Raw genomic sequence first — 14,536 nt, forward strand, 5'->3', positions numbered from 1 at the left:
ATCCTGCAGTCTTAGGCTGGCAGCTGCTGGCTCTGCTCCATCCTTGGGCTGTTTGCTCTGCCCACCTGCCCTTTGGCCTCTCTGGCGATGCTGTTCCCACCAAACCCTGGGAACAATTGCAATTTGTTTTGATGTGTGTCAGTGCCAGCCCTGGGCTCTGGAGCTTGCCTCCAAGGCTGTTTCTTTCGGTAAGGGGCACACCCCTCTCCCTCATGGGCTGCTGTGACCAGTACTTTCTCCTTAGCTGGAGGGAATAGTTGAGCCTGTGACTAAAATCCACCACGCCAGAGACCGGGCAGCTCCCAGCAGGTCTCAGAGGAGCCGGAATGTGGCTGCCAGGCTCTGCTCTGGTTCCAGGGCTCCCTGGCAAGCCCCTCGCCCAGTGCCCAGCTCCCCTATGGCCAGGACCCCAGGCACAGGCTGCCCGCCTCTGCCTTGAGCATCTCTGGCTGCACTTACCCCATCCAACCCCCTCCTCTACAGGTGATGAATACTTGGGTGTGTAAATTAAGAGAAAATTTAAGAAAAATTGGCTAGAGAAATTAAAACTGCCTCAGGCAGCTTAACTTGTACAGCAACACATACAGTACTTAGCACCCTAGATTTCATTATTCTTAACAGCATAACTGGAGTCCTATTTTCACACATTAAATATTCTTGGATTTTTTTTCCCCAATGAGCAGACATATGATTTTTTTTCTCTGCCATCAACATGCATGTTTAGTCCTTTCAGAGACTTTTTTCGAATTGGAATGCAGATTAGTTTTACCTACGATTTAAAGAACTCCAGTGCTTGGTAAGGCCTTGATTCCTGTTTTTTTTTTATGGAAATGCATGGCTGTGGGGCTATGGGGAGCTGCTCACTGCTTAGCACTTCTGAGAGCGGAGCCATGCAAGAATACACTATTTTCACATCTAGGCTTTCACAGACAATGTGAAATTTGACTGTTTGCCGTGAAAAAACAATCTTCTTAAGTAGGAATCAGCATGCTCTTGTGCTCTCCCAGGCCAGATGTGCAAAAACCTGAGAGCATGAAGGGAGAGGAAGTGTCAAAGCCTGCAAGAGGCAGGGACCAAACAACCAAGGCCCACTGTATGTGTCTGAGGTAGAGGCTGAGGGTGTATAATGAGGAGACTGGCAATATCTGAGATTTCCACTTGCCACTGGAAAGAGTGAGGGAAAAGACCTCCCTAGCAAGCCCTGTGGCAGGCAGTCTCCCAGGTAAGGTACCCACAGTGTGGGTGGGAACACAGCAGAAGGCATTTGCCATTAGACTGGGGGGAAACTCGGGGTGGCCAGCCTGAGGGGAGGTTGGGTGAGTCCTGTCATGGACTTTGGGAGGGCTGCTAGCACTGGTGTCAGTACTGTCTTTGCGTTTCCCCTTCTTGGGTTAAGACAGTGTGTGCAATGAAAACTTGTGTGTCAGGGTTTCAGTCCAAGGCAGTTTTTGTGTGCACGTACCCCTGCCTAGATCTTGCTGGGCTATTTCCTCACATCGTTCTGAAGCCCTAGAGCCTTTCAGGGTGAGATTTGGGCAACAGAAAGCTATTCATCCGTGAATAGAACACAGGGAATCTGCCAGCTCCCCAAACATGGGTGTCTTCATTTGGGGGTGCTGAGCAACTTGCTGGGCTCCTCTGCTGTCTAGTGTAAAGCCCCACGGACTGGAAAAAAGCCTGGGGCTGCTTGTGGAACTGAATCCCATCCTTGGGACTCTATGCTGTGAAACAGAAGGTCCGCTGGCCCTTGTCTCTGCCTCACATATCTCACCCTCTCCTGGCACTCCTGGGGCTGTGGGTCGGTGCTGGTGCAGTGCTGTCCTGCTTTCAGGCATACCAGGCTACCCCATGAGAAGTGTCAAGTGGCACTAGACATTCATGATTAGGAACTCAAATCCCTGGGACCAGAGTGAGTGAGTGCTCTGGTGCAGAGTACCATCTTTCCTAAGATGATCTTCAGGTGTCTCCGTCCTACTGCTCATTAAACTTAAGCCTCACCTGCTGGGATGATCTGGGCATATCTCATCTAAATAATTCTTTGCTATTCCAGGGGGCTTAGATATTCCTGGCAGATTTGTCTGTCTTGTTCTCAACCAGTGAAGCACAATTTAATCTTAGGACTTGAAATGTTTTACTCTAATGAAGTCTCTGAGTTTAGACCACGGGTGAAATGTAGTAATCTATATGGTACAAGAGGTCAAACTAAATGAACTAAGAGTCCATTTTGGCCCTAAATTTTGAAATTCACAGGATGATTTCTAATAATGAATGTGTTTGTAAAACTTGGATGCCTTCTCAGGAGTAATCTGCAAACAGAAAAGCAACTTATTTTGTTAAGCAGACTGTGACAAACAGTTCTTCCAACTTTATGCTGTGCAGACGTGTATTTTTGGATATTCTTTGGGGGAAAAATCTACTGCAGTCAAATCTACATAACCTGCAAGAAAAGAATCTCAAACAAAACAAAAGATATACGTAGATTATGAAAGGTAGAGAATCAGGTTGGAATTCTAATGTAAATGTATGTCATTATCAGTAGAGATCACTTGTAAAGCACTATTTTAACTTGAAAAGCCAAGAACTAGAATATTAAAGTGAAAGTCTTTTTACATGTGCATTTAGAACAAAAGGTACCCTGTCATTAGAAATGATATATAACAGGCAGATGAGGGTTGTTGTTTTCAGTGTTTGGTTTAAACGCAATAAAGATGAACAAAATTAAAATATGTTCATTGATGCATGAGGATGAAGTCAAGATCAGAAGTACAATTTCCTAATTCTTAGATTTATTCAAAGACTCTTCCTTTGTATTAACTGCTACAGATGTTTAATGAATACTTAAAACCAAACACTGCTTCCCCCTCCCGAACCCCCCCCCCACTGTGTTCAATGTGTTTTGTACAGGCAACCTGATAAAAAGAATATCTAGGAGGAGGAGAAGGCAAAATCAAAGTTGATGTATCAGAACATCTACTGCATGTCTAAATACAATGAAATTTGAACTGTGTGGGTGTATTCACTGATTTTAAAGAATGCTCATTGATTTTAGTTTTATTATGTTTGGAATTGTGGTATGTTACACAAAGACCATTTCACTGATCTTTATGATTCAATAAAAGCCTATAACATTTTGGATCAAACTGGCTGCTCTGTATTTTTTCTTTGTTTCTGCTGTCAGACTTTATGCTTAGCTCCAGGTATAAGGACCACATGGAGCTTTCCCCTCATCTCACTGAAAATTATAGGAACATTGCTGCAGACTCCAGGGCATCCAGACACAGGATACATCCTGGACCCTTCAACAAAGACACCTGGTTCGGCCGTGTGTGGAGTTGGGACAGCATGAAGCTGACGTGAACTGAACCTGTGGTAATGACAAATGCAGAGTGTTGGAAAGGTATTGGTATCTGGAAGATTTAAGTTGGTAAAGATCTGTGACCAAATTTCCATGAGATTTCAGAGATGCAATGCCCTGTTCTGATGAGATTCTCTCCTCCAGCCACCTGTCTGAAAGTTCATTCCTGATGTGAACACAGAAAGAAGGATAAGCTTGATGAAAAGGTGAGTCAGTGTCCAAGCAAAACTATGAATTTTTCCTTTTTCCTTACAAACAGGAGGAGTGAATTGTAGTCAGAGGGAAAAGTAAGACACAATATCCAAGAGTGTCATATATAGCCAGGGAATGGTAAGAGGACTTAGAGCAGGGGAGTGGGAGTCCTGAGAGTTGGGATATATTTATAACTCTGTAGAGATCCCACTGTGTGGACTTGGACAAAGTGCTCCAGATTGATGTGAATATCAGTAGTGATACATAAGACCCCTGTTGGCTTCCAAAAGCTTTGAAGTATGTTTGAACCAGACTTCAGTGGCTCAGTACGCACTGCACTACCTGCTCCCGTTCTCCCAGGCTGAAGCACAGACCTCCTGTGTGGAGCTGCCAGGCCAAAGCTTTTTTTCTCCAAGACCCAGAGGAGGCAGAACACGGATGGATGCAAGGTATTGGAAAGAAAGGCTTTTGTGTTGAGAGACTGGACAGCGAAGGACTGGAAAGCATCACTTTTATGGAAACAGACCCCACCTGGTAGGGCACTCCTTGCCTTGGGTGCCCAGGGCAGTTTTCTCTGGGCACAGCAGGGTCTGTTGGACACACTAAGACATGGAAATTAACCCTTCTGTGCCATTAGCCAGTACTTGCAAGGAAGTCTGATAGGAGAGAGTTCCTATGCAGCTGGAAGCCAGGGGGGACAAAAGGCCAGTTGCTGCCAGGCACAGGGGAACCAGGAACAGTTTAACCTCCACCTCCCGACTTGTGTTTGGCAGCTGTAAAGCTGCAACTGTTTTTCTGTTCCATGAGTGAGGTTTTGCACTAAGCTTTCATTCATCTGCTGGGTGAGACATGTTTCCTATAGTTAAGTTGAACAGGCAGAGCATCATTCTGGCTACATTTTTCAAGGGTGCTTTTACGTTTGTGCACACAGGTTTTCCACAAGGACCCACTTTTCACTCACACTCCCATTTTGCTAAGTGGTAGCAACCAAGCCATGATACATCCAAACTCCTAAGCTTTGAGATAAAAAAGATTTTCTGAGGAAGGGAGCTTACAGTCTAATTAGTTGATGGTGTTTCTCCTCACACAGTTTGTACTTCTGGATCGAAGGTTGATGCAATTTAAGCGCTGGCTTTCACCACAACGAGCACCCAGAGCTCAGCTAAATTCAGGCAAAGCCCAGGCTTCCCAGGCACAGATTGTATTCCCAGTAACACCAACCACTATAAAGATGGAGACCTTAAAACTGATGCTGTTATTGCTGATCCCAGCTGGAGAAATTTTGGTGTCAGAAATAAGCTCATGTTTAAAGAGATTTTTCTCTAATCCTGGCATGTTTCAAAATCCTGGGTGAGATTTAGTTAAATCCATGAAGGGAAAAGAGATGAAATTCTAACCTCAGTATCCACAAAATTCCTGAACCAAAATGGACACCACACAGTCATTAATCATCTTATCTCCATCTCACAGGCAGGCCAACACACACACACACTGTCACAGGGAGGTGTCGCACACCGGGAAGCTGGGTGACATGTCAGTGTGCCAGGGATGCCCGTGGCAGGACAGCAGTAAACCCATGCCAGTACAGTGTGCCACTGCTGCCCAACCTGCCTTCCTCTTCTTTAATTATTAGCTAAACACAAGTATTTGTTCATCTCCCATGCCAAGACCATTGGGGTTGGGAGTAGAGGGGGGATGCAAGACTGCTGTGTGGGAGTTGGGGCTGCATGGGGCAGTATGGGTTCCTTGCCTCCTTACTGGCAACCATGCACAAATTCATGATTAATTACCACCCAGAACTCTACTATCAACAGTCTCAACTGAATTACTGTGCGAGGAGAAGAGGCCCAAAAAGAAAGGTTACTGGTTTTGTGACACAAACGTCCTTCAGGAAACTCTGGTTCAAAGGGCACTGTTGGCACTATGAGCGTGGGGGGGAGGAAGCCACATGCTGAGGTGCTCCTGGTGCTTTGACATGTTATTTATCTTTCCCAATTAACTTCTGGAGTGCTCTTGCTACAGCAGCACCAGTTCAATATCTGTGAGCGGAAAGTCAGCAGCCCTGATGCAACAGCACAGCAGCATACTGCCATTAGATTTTTCCAGAAGAGACTCTTCAGGCTTCTGCCAGAACATATTCATGACTTCTTGTTGTAAACTGGTCTCTTTCAAGACACTGAGTTGTGTTCTTAAAAAATGTCCTATTTAACCCAACAGCAGTGAAGCTGAGGGCTATGGGTTTGCTTTAACTAACTGGTTAATGAATTCTTCACCACCACTTTGTTTCACACATTGTCAAAACAAGAAGCTCGTGCTTCAGAGGGAGGCTGGGTCATCTTATCTAGACTCTTTCAATGCTAATTTTAAAATTTATTGAGGATATCTGTAAGTTTTTCTGTTTTGAAAGTAACCAATTGTGCTTATTTTTTAAATTTTTTTGTTTGTTTTTCGGAATTCTGCCTATTAGACTCCACTTTTCGAAACAGTTTCATTTCTGTCTGGATTTAATGTGTGGTGTGTCTGCTTTATGTGCTTGCTGTTTTGCAGGGCACGCACCACAGACCCTACATAATTTTGCTTGGTTTTAGGACAGACAATCCTGGTTTGCGTGAGAAATATTAATTTATCTTACATGATGTCTATCTCAATGGCCAGTAGAATAGTCTGTAAAAATGTCAGACCTGTGGCATGTGTGATTCCTGTTCTCAGACTGGCCTTGGTCTGCAGGTACAGTCAGAACCTGCACTTGAGTAACGTACAAACAGAAACTCCTCTTCATGTAGACAGCTTCCCTGGCTGAAAACATCCATTTCTTTCCCCCTTGCCAGGAATATTGCAGTAGTCTTGCCGAGAAGCCAAGGACAGGAAAGTTCTGGTGCAAATTCTACGACGCAGTTTTCCAGGGCGGTATTTTTGGACAGCATTATCTCTTGCATCCGTCGTGCTCTCCCAAAGACATGACACTATGGAGAGCATTAGAAAGTAATATTTGTTTTAACAGCATTCAAATACACTCTGGTTTTTAGTCTGATTTGCACCCACATTTAATTGTTGCAAGATTTTTGTGCCTGACTATAATTTACTGCTGGTGCGAATGTCAAGATGTAGCCATTTAGCTCACTGATTTGTGGGAGCAATGAGGTAATTTTATGCCTAGGTCCTCTCATTTGTACCTGCCAGCAATGCAGAGGCAGTCTTTCCTAATCAAGCATTAAAAGTTCTTCTTGATTAATCTCTGACTTTGTTGGAGACATTCCAGATTTAAGCCAGTGTAATTCATTTCAGGATCAGACCCATTAAGCGTTTTCCAATGAGTAATATACTGTGTCACTCTTCTACTCCTAGAGATTTTCAAAATCACAGAGGGATTGGTGTATATCTGGGAGATACATGTATCTTCTGACTCCACTGGCATATTTTCTCCCATTTCCTGACTTTGGAGATTTTTCTCTAGGTGAAATTTCTTTATTTCACTTTCTTTCTGCATTCAGCTGGAAGAATTAACAAATGGTGAAGTGTGATACTGTCGATCCAGTGCTCTGTGTGGCCAGGCAATCAGGACAGAAATAATTAACACAGAAAGTGGCCTGCCAGTATCCTACTGAATGAAATTGGAAGGAGTTCAAATACAAAAAGATTTTTTAGCTTACCACTTCTGGGCTACACATAGCAATAGCCATTTGGAAGGACAACTGCCAGCTTCCATTTCAGATTGCTTGACAGCACTAACTAGAGCACTAAGAGCATCACTCCATTTCAGCAGGAGCCGTTAGCCAGATTTGGGATGTGAAGCATTATTTCCAGACAGGGGAAGAGATCAAAGAGGGAATCAGGTGCTGCTCTGATGTGTTGTAAGAAGGTGAATTCCTCTGAACATGGAAGGAAAGGTGGTGGGGGGGGGTGCCTCTGGTTTCTGGCCTGCCAGGCAGCTATGCAGGACGCATGGAGACCCCCTGCTCCCCTGGGTCCCTGCTAGTTGTTGCTGCTGCCTCCTGCCACCTCCCTGTCCCTGTCTGTTGCAGTATGCCACCACGCAGGGACGATGGCTGGGCGTGGGCATGGCCACACAGTGCCCAGCTGTGTTGTAGTGTCTGTGCCTGTGGGGCAATACAGGGGAGGGGAGGAACTCCTGCATCTCTGGAGACCACTCTCCCCTTCCTCTTTCTGTTGGTTTCAAAGATGGCTGATGCAGCATGAAAAAGAACAAATGGTGGCTGTAAAAGTTAAGAAATCTTCCTTAGGAGCAGGGATTTCTCCTGCTGGAGATGTCACGATTCCCTCTTCTACCATGGTGTAGCATGGTGTACTGAGCATCCAAGTAAAAGATGTGTTTGTAGACACTGCTGTGCTTTAGCTCATTTCTCTGGCTTTGCCTCCCATAACGCTTGCAGAGCCATCCTGCTATAGGAGATTCCCATGCAGAGAGTAAGAAAATAGTGCTTTACTTGCTGTAAACTGGTTATCTGCACTGATAAAAACTACAGCTGTACAGACAAAAATTAGTTCTGTCCTGGCAAGCAAAAGAGCTGCTGCATACCTTTTGTGCCCTACAATTAGCAATGTGTTGCTCTGTCTTACATCTGCCTACATATTTCTATCAGGAATATGCTTGGTGCTTTCAGTGTTTGCAGAAATAGCAAAGGAGCAGACAAATAGGAAAAACAAGGGAAGAGAAAAAATTAGGAGTAGCAAGCCTCTAAAATGGTTTTCCTCTGGAAATTTTTCAGACTGGCGAGCTGCCTGCGGCAAGACTGCATTGCTCTGTGGTGCCTGCCAGTTTGCATGTACAGTGAACTGCACGGCATTTCTTCCAGGATTCCTGGTTCTGCCTTCTCCAGCTTAGTGGTCCTGAGATGGGCCACTTGTATCTCTGCCACTGGTATCCATTACAGACAAACCATTACCCCAAGATCTGACAGACCATGGCCTTGCTCTTAGAGTCACTGGACACCCAAAGAGAAAAAGTGCCATGCAGAAGCTATGCATTGTTCGTATTTACAGGTAAGTCTTGCCCTTCCTTTGCTTGAGTTCTGTGGCTCTTCTTGTTGAGCATGAAAATGATCGTCAGTCTCCTCTGTCTGTTGCACAGAGATCTCATGATGGACAGCTGAGGCGAGAGGAAGAAGCACTGGGATCTAGTTGAGTATTAAGTTCAGAAAATGGCTTCGTTAGCTCCTTGTGAGAGTAGCATTTCTCACTGACATTATGTCACTTGCTTCCTATCAGACGAGCTCTGTTGTCTTGGCCTGCAGGTCTGGGAAGCTGTACTTCTTCTTACAACCAGGCCTGGACTGAGATGCTTTATTAAAATAGCACCTCAATTACTATGAAGAATTTGACTTCAGGTTTATCCATGACTTCCATCACATCTTTTTTTTTTTCCTCAATTTGTACTGAATGCATGTATTTGCTTCTTCTCATGCATCCTGAATTCAAGTTTTAAAATGGACCTTGCTTAATTTGACCTTATCTAGCTAATTTATCTTGTGCCTGCGTTTCTAAACAATGTTAAATGGAGTACGTTTCCTTGTATCTTCCCAAGTAACTAAGTCTCCTGCAAAATTCAAACCATTAAAAGTGAGTGTGATAGGAGAAGCTCCAAGAAATGAGTGAACTTAATATAAAAATTTATAATCATGTCAATTCCACTTTTTAAACCATTTCTGAAATGTTAGTTTGCTTGAACGGCTGGTCAGAAGCACAAAGGTTAGGTTAAGCTTCCTTCGTTAATGGTTTGGCTCAATGCACCCAGCAGTATAATGTATTTTATCAGTGAGGGAAATGATATTGGTTTAAGAGGTTTCATGTAACAGTCATATCCTGGCCAAATGTAATTTTGAAAACAATCAAGGCCATTATGGCTCACACAGAAAGAAAGATAAAGACAGATAGCTGTATATGGGTTTTTAATAAGTAATTCACCCTGGGTCTTGAAACATCAGATTGCCAAGTAATATTATTAATGTATAAGCATGTTGCTAAAATCATGTATTCTTTCCCATTGGTTGACTATAGATATGTTTCTGATGCAAATGTCATGTAAGTGTATTGAATCCACGCTATGTAAATAGACTATATAGTACATCCATCAAGCAGTTGACTTGATTATTCCACACACTAAAGAGCATTTTCTGACATCAATCTACATTCTGCCTAAATAGAACATTTTTCACCAATGATATTATGCATCATTTACTGTATATTTGATACTAATTGTTCAGCATATCGATCACCTGTCACTCTGAGAGTTTAGTGATCTTTGCAACTTGTCCTGGCAGCTTGGAAGTTACAGGCAGTTGGTTGCCCATTGTCTGTGGTAGCAGACTGAGCTTTCCTGGACAGCGCTGAAATCTTGCCCTGGGCAGGCAGCGTGGAGAGGAGTTAAGTGGGGGTAAGGGCCTGCCAAATTGGTACTTGAAAAAATTACACCCTTTTGATTTTCACAGAGATTAGGCTATGGCAGCAGACAAACACACTGCAAAGGTTAACAAATGTCACTTACTCTGCGCCTTTCTGTTTGAAAGCAATATTTCGTTGAAGGGTCAGGATGAGGGCTGACCAGCACCCTTTACGTGGATGAACTGTGCCATTTTGTTCTGTGTGCTCAGGACACAGAAGGTCTGTGATCTGTTTCTCTTTCACAAGTGGTTAAAAGGGGGGATATCCAGGGTCTGGAGAGTCTTTTTTGCATGCAGAGTCTGCATAGAAGACAGTTACTCATTGAAGGACAAACATATTGATAGCTAAAGGACATGGCTCTAACTATTAGAAAATCTCCAACCACCTGATAAAAAAGGATCTGTTTTAATATAAATATGTTAAACTCTGATCAGTTTTAAACATCTACTTCATATATGAAAATGTGGAGATTATTTTGAAATAAGTTTAACTGCAGCTGGAGGGGGGCTGTTAATATTGACTGTTCTGTATTTCTCACAGCACATACGTTATCGAACTCAAAAACTACTGGAAGCAAAGGCTTTATAAATAGGAGAAGAATATATTGATTTAGTAATTTCATTCATTCACCAGTTCTTTTACAACATTTTTTACAGCACAGAGTGGGGACTGTCTACTTCCCATACGCTTTATTCACCAAGCAGGTCATTTCTTTACTGTATTTTCCTTTATAACCCCTCTGTGTTCCATGCCTTTCCCTTTTCAGGCTGTCACAGCTCCTACCCCCTCCATCTAATTTCTCTGGCTTTACTCCTCTCCAAATCTTTGCTTTAGTTCCAGGAGTGCTGGAATGCCTGCAGGGAGCCTTAGGGGCACTAGGGGCAGTTGGGCATGGAAGGACTGAACTGAGCAGCCCACAGGAAGAGGAGAGGAAGGGGTAGATAGACAGTTTTTTTAGTGGTGAACTTTAAATTTTCTGGAAAACAGCATTTCAGGGAAATTAAAATAGGTTAGGATGAGACTCAACACATTCTTAGCCAGGGAAAACATACCTGGAAAGTAGCAGGTGGCAAGAAATTTTGAAAACCTTGAGACAATTCACTCTGACATTTGAAAAACCCAAGCCTGTTGACTCTTTGCTTTGAAATGCATTTCTCAATTCCAAACTGAACTGAAAAAGGGGAAAAGATTATAGAAAGGATTAAAATAATCCCAAACTTGAAGGAAAACTTTGTCTGGAGTTGAGTTGAATGACAACAAGTGAGTGATCTGATTTGAAAAAAACCTGTGGTTTTTTTTCAGTTGCAGAACTCAAGTTTGTGTTACGTTCCCAGCTTCACCCATTGAGCCCCTGGTGACATATACAAACTGTACTGAATGTACATACTGGCTGTTTCTTTCTCAGTCTGACCCCCAAACTGTAGTCATCTGTTTCCACTCCTTTCCCACATTTTGCCTTTTTTTTAGAAGATGAAAGGACTGTATATTAACTCAAAAACTGGGCCAAAATCACTGATATTAAAAAATATATATATATATGCAAGAAGTAATATTAACACTGTCTCAGTGGCTTTCCTTTTCTCAAAGGCACGATCCTACGCTGCTTCTATGGGGATGTGGTCTTCCTCCTGCTCTGGGAATCTGCAACCTCACAGGTGGAGGTTGTCCATGTTTCTCATGAATTCCTGACTCTCAGGTTCCAGACTTCTGCAGAAGGCTTCTCTGAGTCATTCTGGAGTCATCTATAACCCATCATCAAGCAAGTAAAGGAAATTCTCATATTCAGGTACAGGATTGCCTTTGCCATGTATGTTTTGCTTTGAATCTTTTCAGTTGTCATTGCGGAGACCTTCTTCCCAGGGGTTATTTATAAAAGATGCTTTGATTCAGGCAGCATGTGGGTTGTATGTGTGTCAGGTAGTGCACACAGTGCGCTCCCCACCGAGGCTCCTTCTTCCTCTCTGCTCTTCCTTCCCATTCTCTGCACAGTGCCTTGGCTTTCCCCTTCATCTCTGCCTCCTGTCTCCCTCCCTCCCACCCACTGCTTCTGTCCTCCAACACTGAAGAAATTTGCTAGATCCACAGCTGTTTTTGGAGGGAGAAAATTGTGTAGCAGCAGCTGTAGCAGCAGGCATAGCAGCGAATTACATGAGGATACAGATTATCTGAGCACTTGTTTCAGAGAGGTACAGCTTATCTCAGATGTAGACTCTGCATAAGCAGTATGGAAATGCCAGCAGCCCAGAATGACGCTGCTGCCTCTGTTCACTTAGGCTCTTCTCTGCCGGTGTAGGCATGGCCCATGTGGGGAGATGGGCACAGCGGGGTTGGGGGCTGCAAACGGACAGCTGTCCTGCCTGCACCTCTGCTTGGCCCCATGCATGGTCATGGCACCTGGAGCAGCCAGTGTAAGCTCCTCAGGGCAGGAAATGTTTCCCTTACTTACCCATGAAGCATCATGCAGAGCAGCAGTGCTTTATAAATAATAGATGTTTAGAAGCACTCAGGAAAAAGCCTTCTGTAGAATATACACAGTGAAGCCTTACCGAGGCATCCCTGAGACTGCCGGAGCCACAGGCATGGTGAGCGAAGCCGTAATGTCCCCCTGTTCATCTCTCTAGCACTCATCACTCTCTGCTTTACATAGCTGTTTACTTTGCCAGGCATCTTATGCCACAGCATTAAGACACAACAGGGTGTGCTTTACTGGGACATTAATAATACATTGGGTGCATTGTGAGCCATGACTGCAAAGGCTGAGTGACTTCAGTAGCCCAAGAAATGTATTAATGCTCCAGTAAACCACATCCGAGAGTGGTAATTCAAGTTTTATTTTGTCGTTTTATTAATGACGCAACTGACACGATATTATATGTGACTCTGTCTAATGGCAGTGAGGGGGCAGCAAGCCACAGGCAGTGCCAGGCACATCAGCTTCTGTCCCCTGCATGCAGGGAGGGCAGCTCTAGTCAGGGAATTCTAACCAGCTGCATATGCTTTGGAGAAATAGCACAGCAGTAGTAGAAATAGCCCATGCAAACCTGTCTAACACATACAGCGAGGCTGGTAATGTTATGAAGGGCACATATACTACCTGAAATGGGAAGATGGATCTTTTGCACGTGCCTAATGCTGTAACTAATCATACCCTTTAGTAGAAAAGCTGGGATACTTGTTAGTCAGAGAAATGATAAAAGATAGGAAGAAAAAAGAAGAAAATGATATCCTAAAGAATGTGAGCAATAAGGAAAGACAGACACCAGTTTATAGAAGCATCTCACCTCATTAAGCGTCTTAATTCCCTTTTATTGTCCATACTGCATTGAAGCCTACAAGATGTATGCATGATTTATAAGTAGTGCTGTGCATCAGCTGAGCAGTTTTATATAGGGCTCTGAAAGGCTGAGGCACATGTGACGTTTGGGTTTGGGTGGGTTTTTCTGCAGTGTAAGAATCTTGCCTGATTTCATTCATGGTGTCACTTGGCTCTGCCATGCTTGCATGCTATTATTCTGATAAATAAAATAACCTCTATACCAAATGAAGCCAGGTAAGTATGAGCCCACTTTACTCTTATATGATTTTAAAATTAATTCATACCTGGATAGACCTGCATTTCACTAAAGTCCACTAAATAAGTCATTGGTATTTATTTGGAGCCAAGAAAGCTTTATAGATAATTTTATAGTGGTTGAATATATTTGTTCTCTTTAGCGTATTTTAGGTTTTCTTATACTCTTGACTGTTTAGCTGTACAGTCATAAAGAAAATGTAAAACAACAATGAAAAATGCTGGTGTTCAGATCCCAAGATAAATCCAATAACTGCTGTGACAGGATTGATTACAACAGAATCAGCAAAACCTCTAGACCCTTTTTAATGTGGTTTGAGACATAAAGATGATCATAAAAGATGTTACTTGGCAGTAGTAGGATCTATGTTTAGAGCTAAAAGCAAACTGCTCTGAATTTTTGGGGCTTTTTGTTGTTGAAAGGTTTTCCTCTGCAAAATAAGGTTTTGGTCAAAATTGACATATTCATGAAATTACATTAATTTTGATGACATTTTCTTCCAAAAAATGACTACTTTTCAAATGACCCTTTGGAAAATTCTCTTTGGGAAAATTAGATAAAACTAAAAGCACTTTTGGAATTAAATTATTCATGTGTATTTATTGTTTCAGTGTCATTTTATGCTATGTCACTAGTGTTATTATTTTCTGTGCTCATTTTACAGAACCTAGTCCTCTTTACCTTCTCTTTCTTCACCTTTCTGCATCTTTGGGTAATTTCATCTGCAAGCACACGATCAGCTGCTGTCCCTGCACAGCTAACTTGCAGATCTACCTGTGTGCTCCTGACCTGTCTTCTCTGTCCAGCCTCATCTCTGGGCTTGTTTCCCTGTCATTTCATGTAGAAGACAGTCTGTCAACTCAAGCCCAATGTGGAAGAGACAGAACTTTTAATCTTCCCCAGTTCATGTCTTCCCTGCTAGTCCCCTGTTTGATCACAGCGGACAACCTCACCGCCCTGCTTGTCACTCAGGCCCGTAATTTGTGTGTCATCTTTGACTCAGACCCTTTCTCAGGTC

General features: G+C 43.2%; 1 long non-coding RNA gene across 1 annotated transcript in view; it reads left to right on the forward strand.

Annotated features, from left to right (window-relative positions):
* The window catches only part of LOC125330438, a 35,857-nt gene that overhangs the window by 7,495 nt on the left and 13,826 nt on the right, over positions 1 to 14,536 (forward strand). Inside the window, exons 4-7 of the long non-coding RNA XR_007205529.1 lie at positions 3,179 to 3,397; positions 3,500 to 3,561; positions 8,275 to 8,548; positions 11,534 to 11,732. This is a non-coding gene — a long non-coding RNA (uncharacterized LOC125330438). The remainder of the gene's footprint in view (positions 1 to 3,178; positions 3,398 to 3,499; positions 3,562 to 8,274; positions 8,549 to 11,533; positions 11,733 to 14,536) is intronic.

Source organism: Corvus hawaiiensis, chromosome 9 (genome assembly GCF_020740725.1).
Source record: "Corvus hawaiiensis isolate bCorHaw1 chromosome 9, bCorHaw1.pri.cur, whole genome shotgun sequence".
Taxonomy (NCBI): domain Eukaryota; kingdom Metazoa; phylum Chordata; class Aves; order Passeriformes; family Corvidae; genus Corvus; species Corvus hawaiiensis.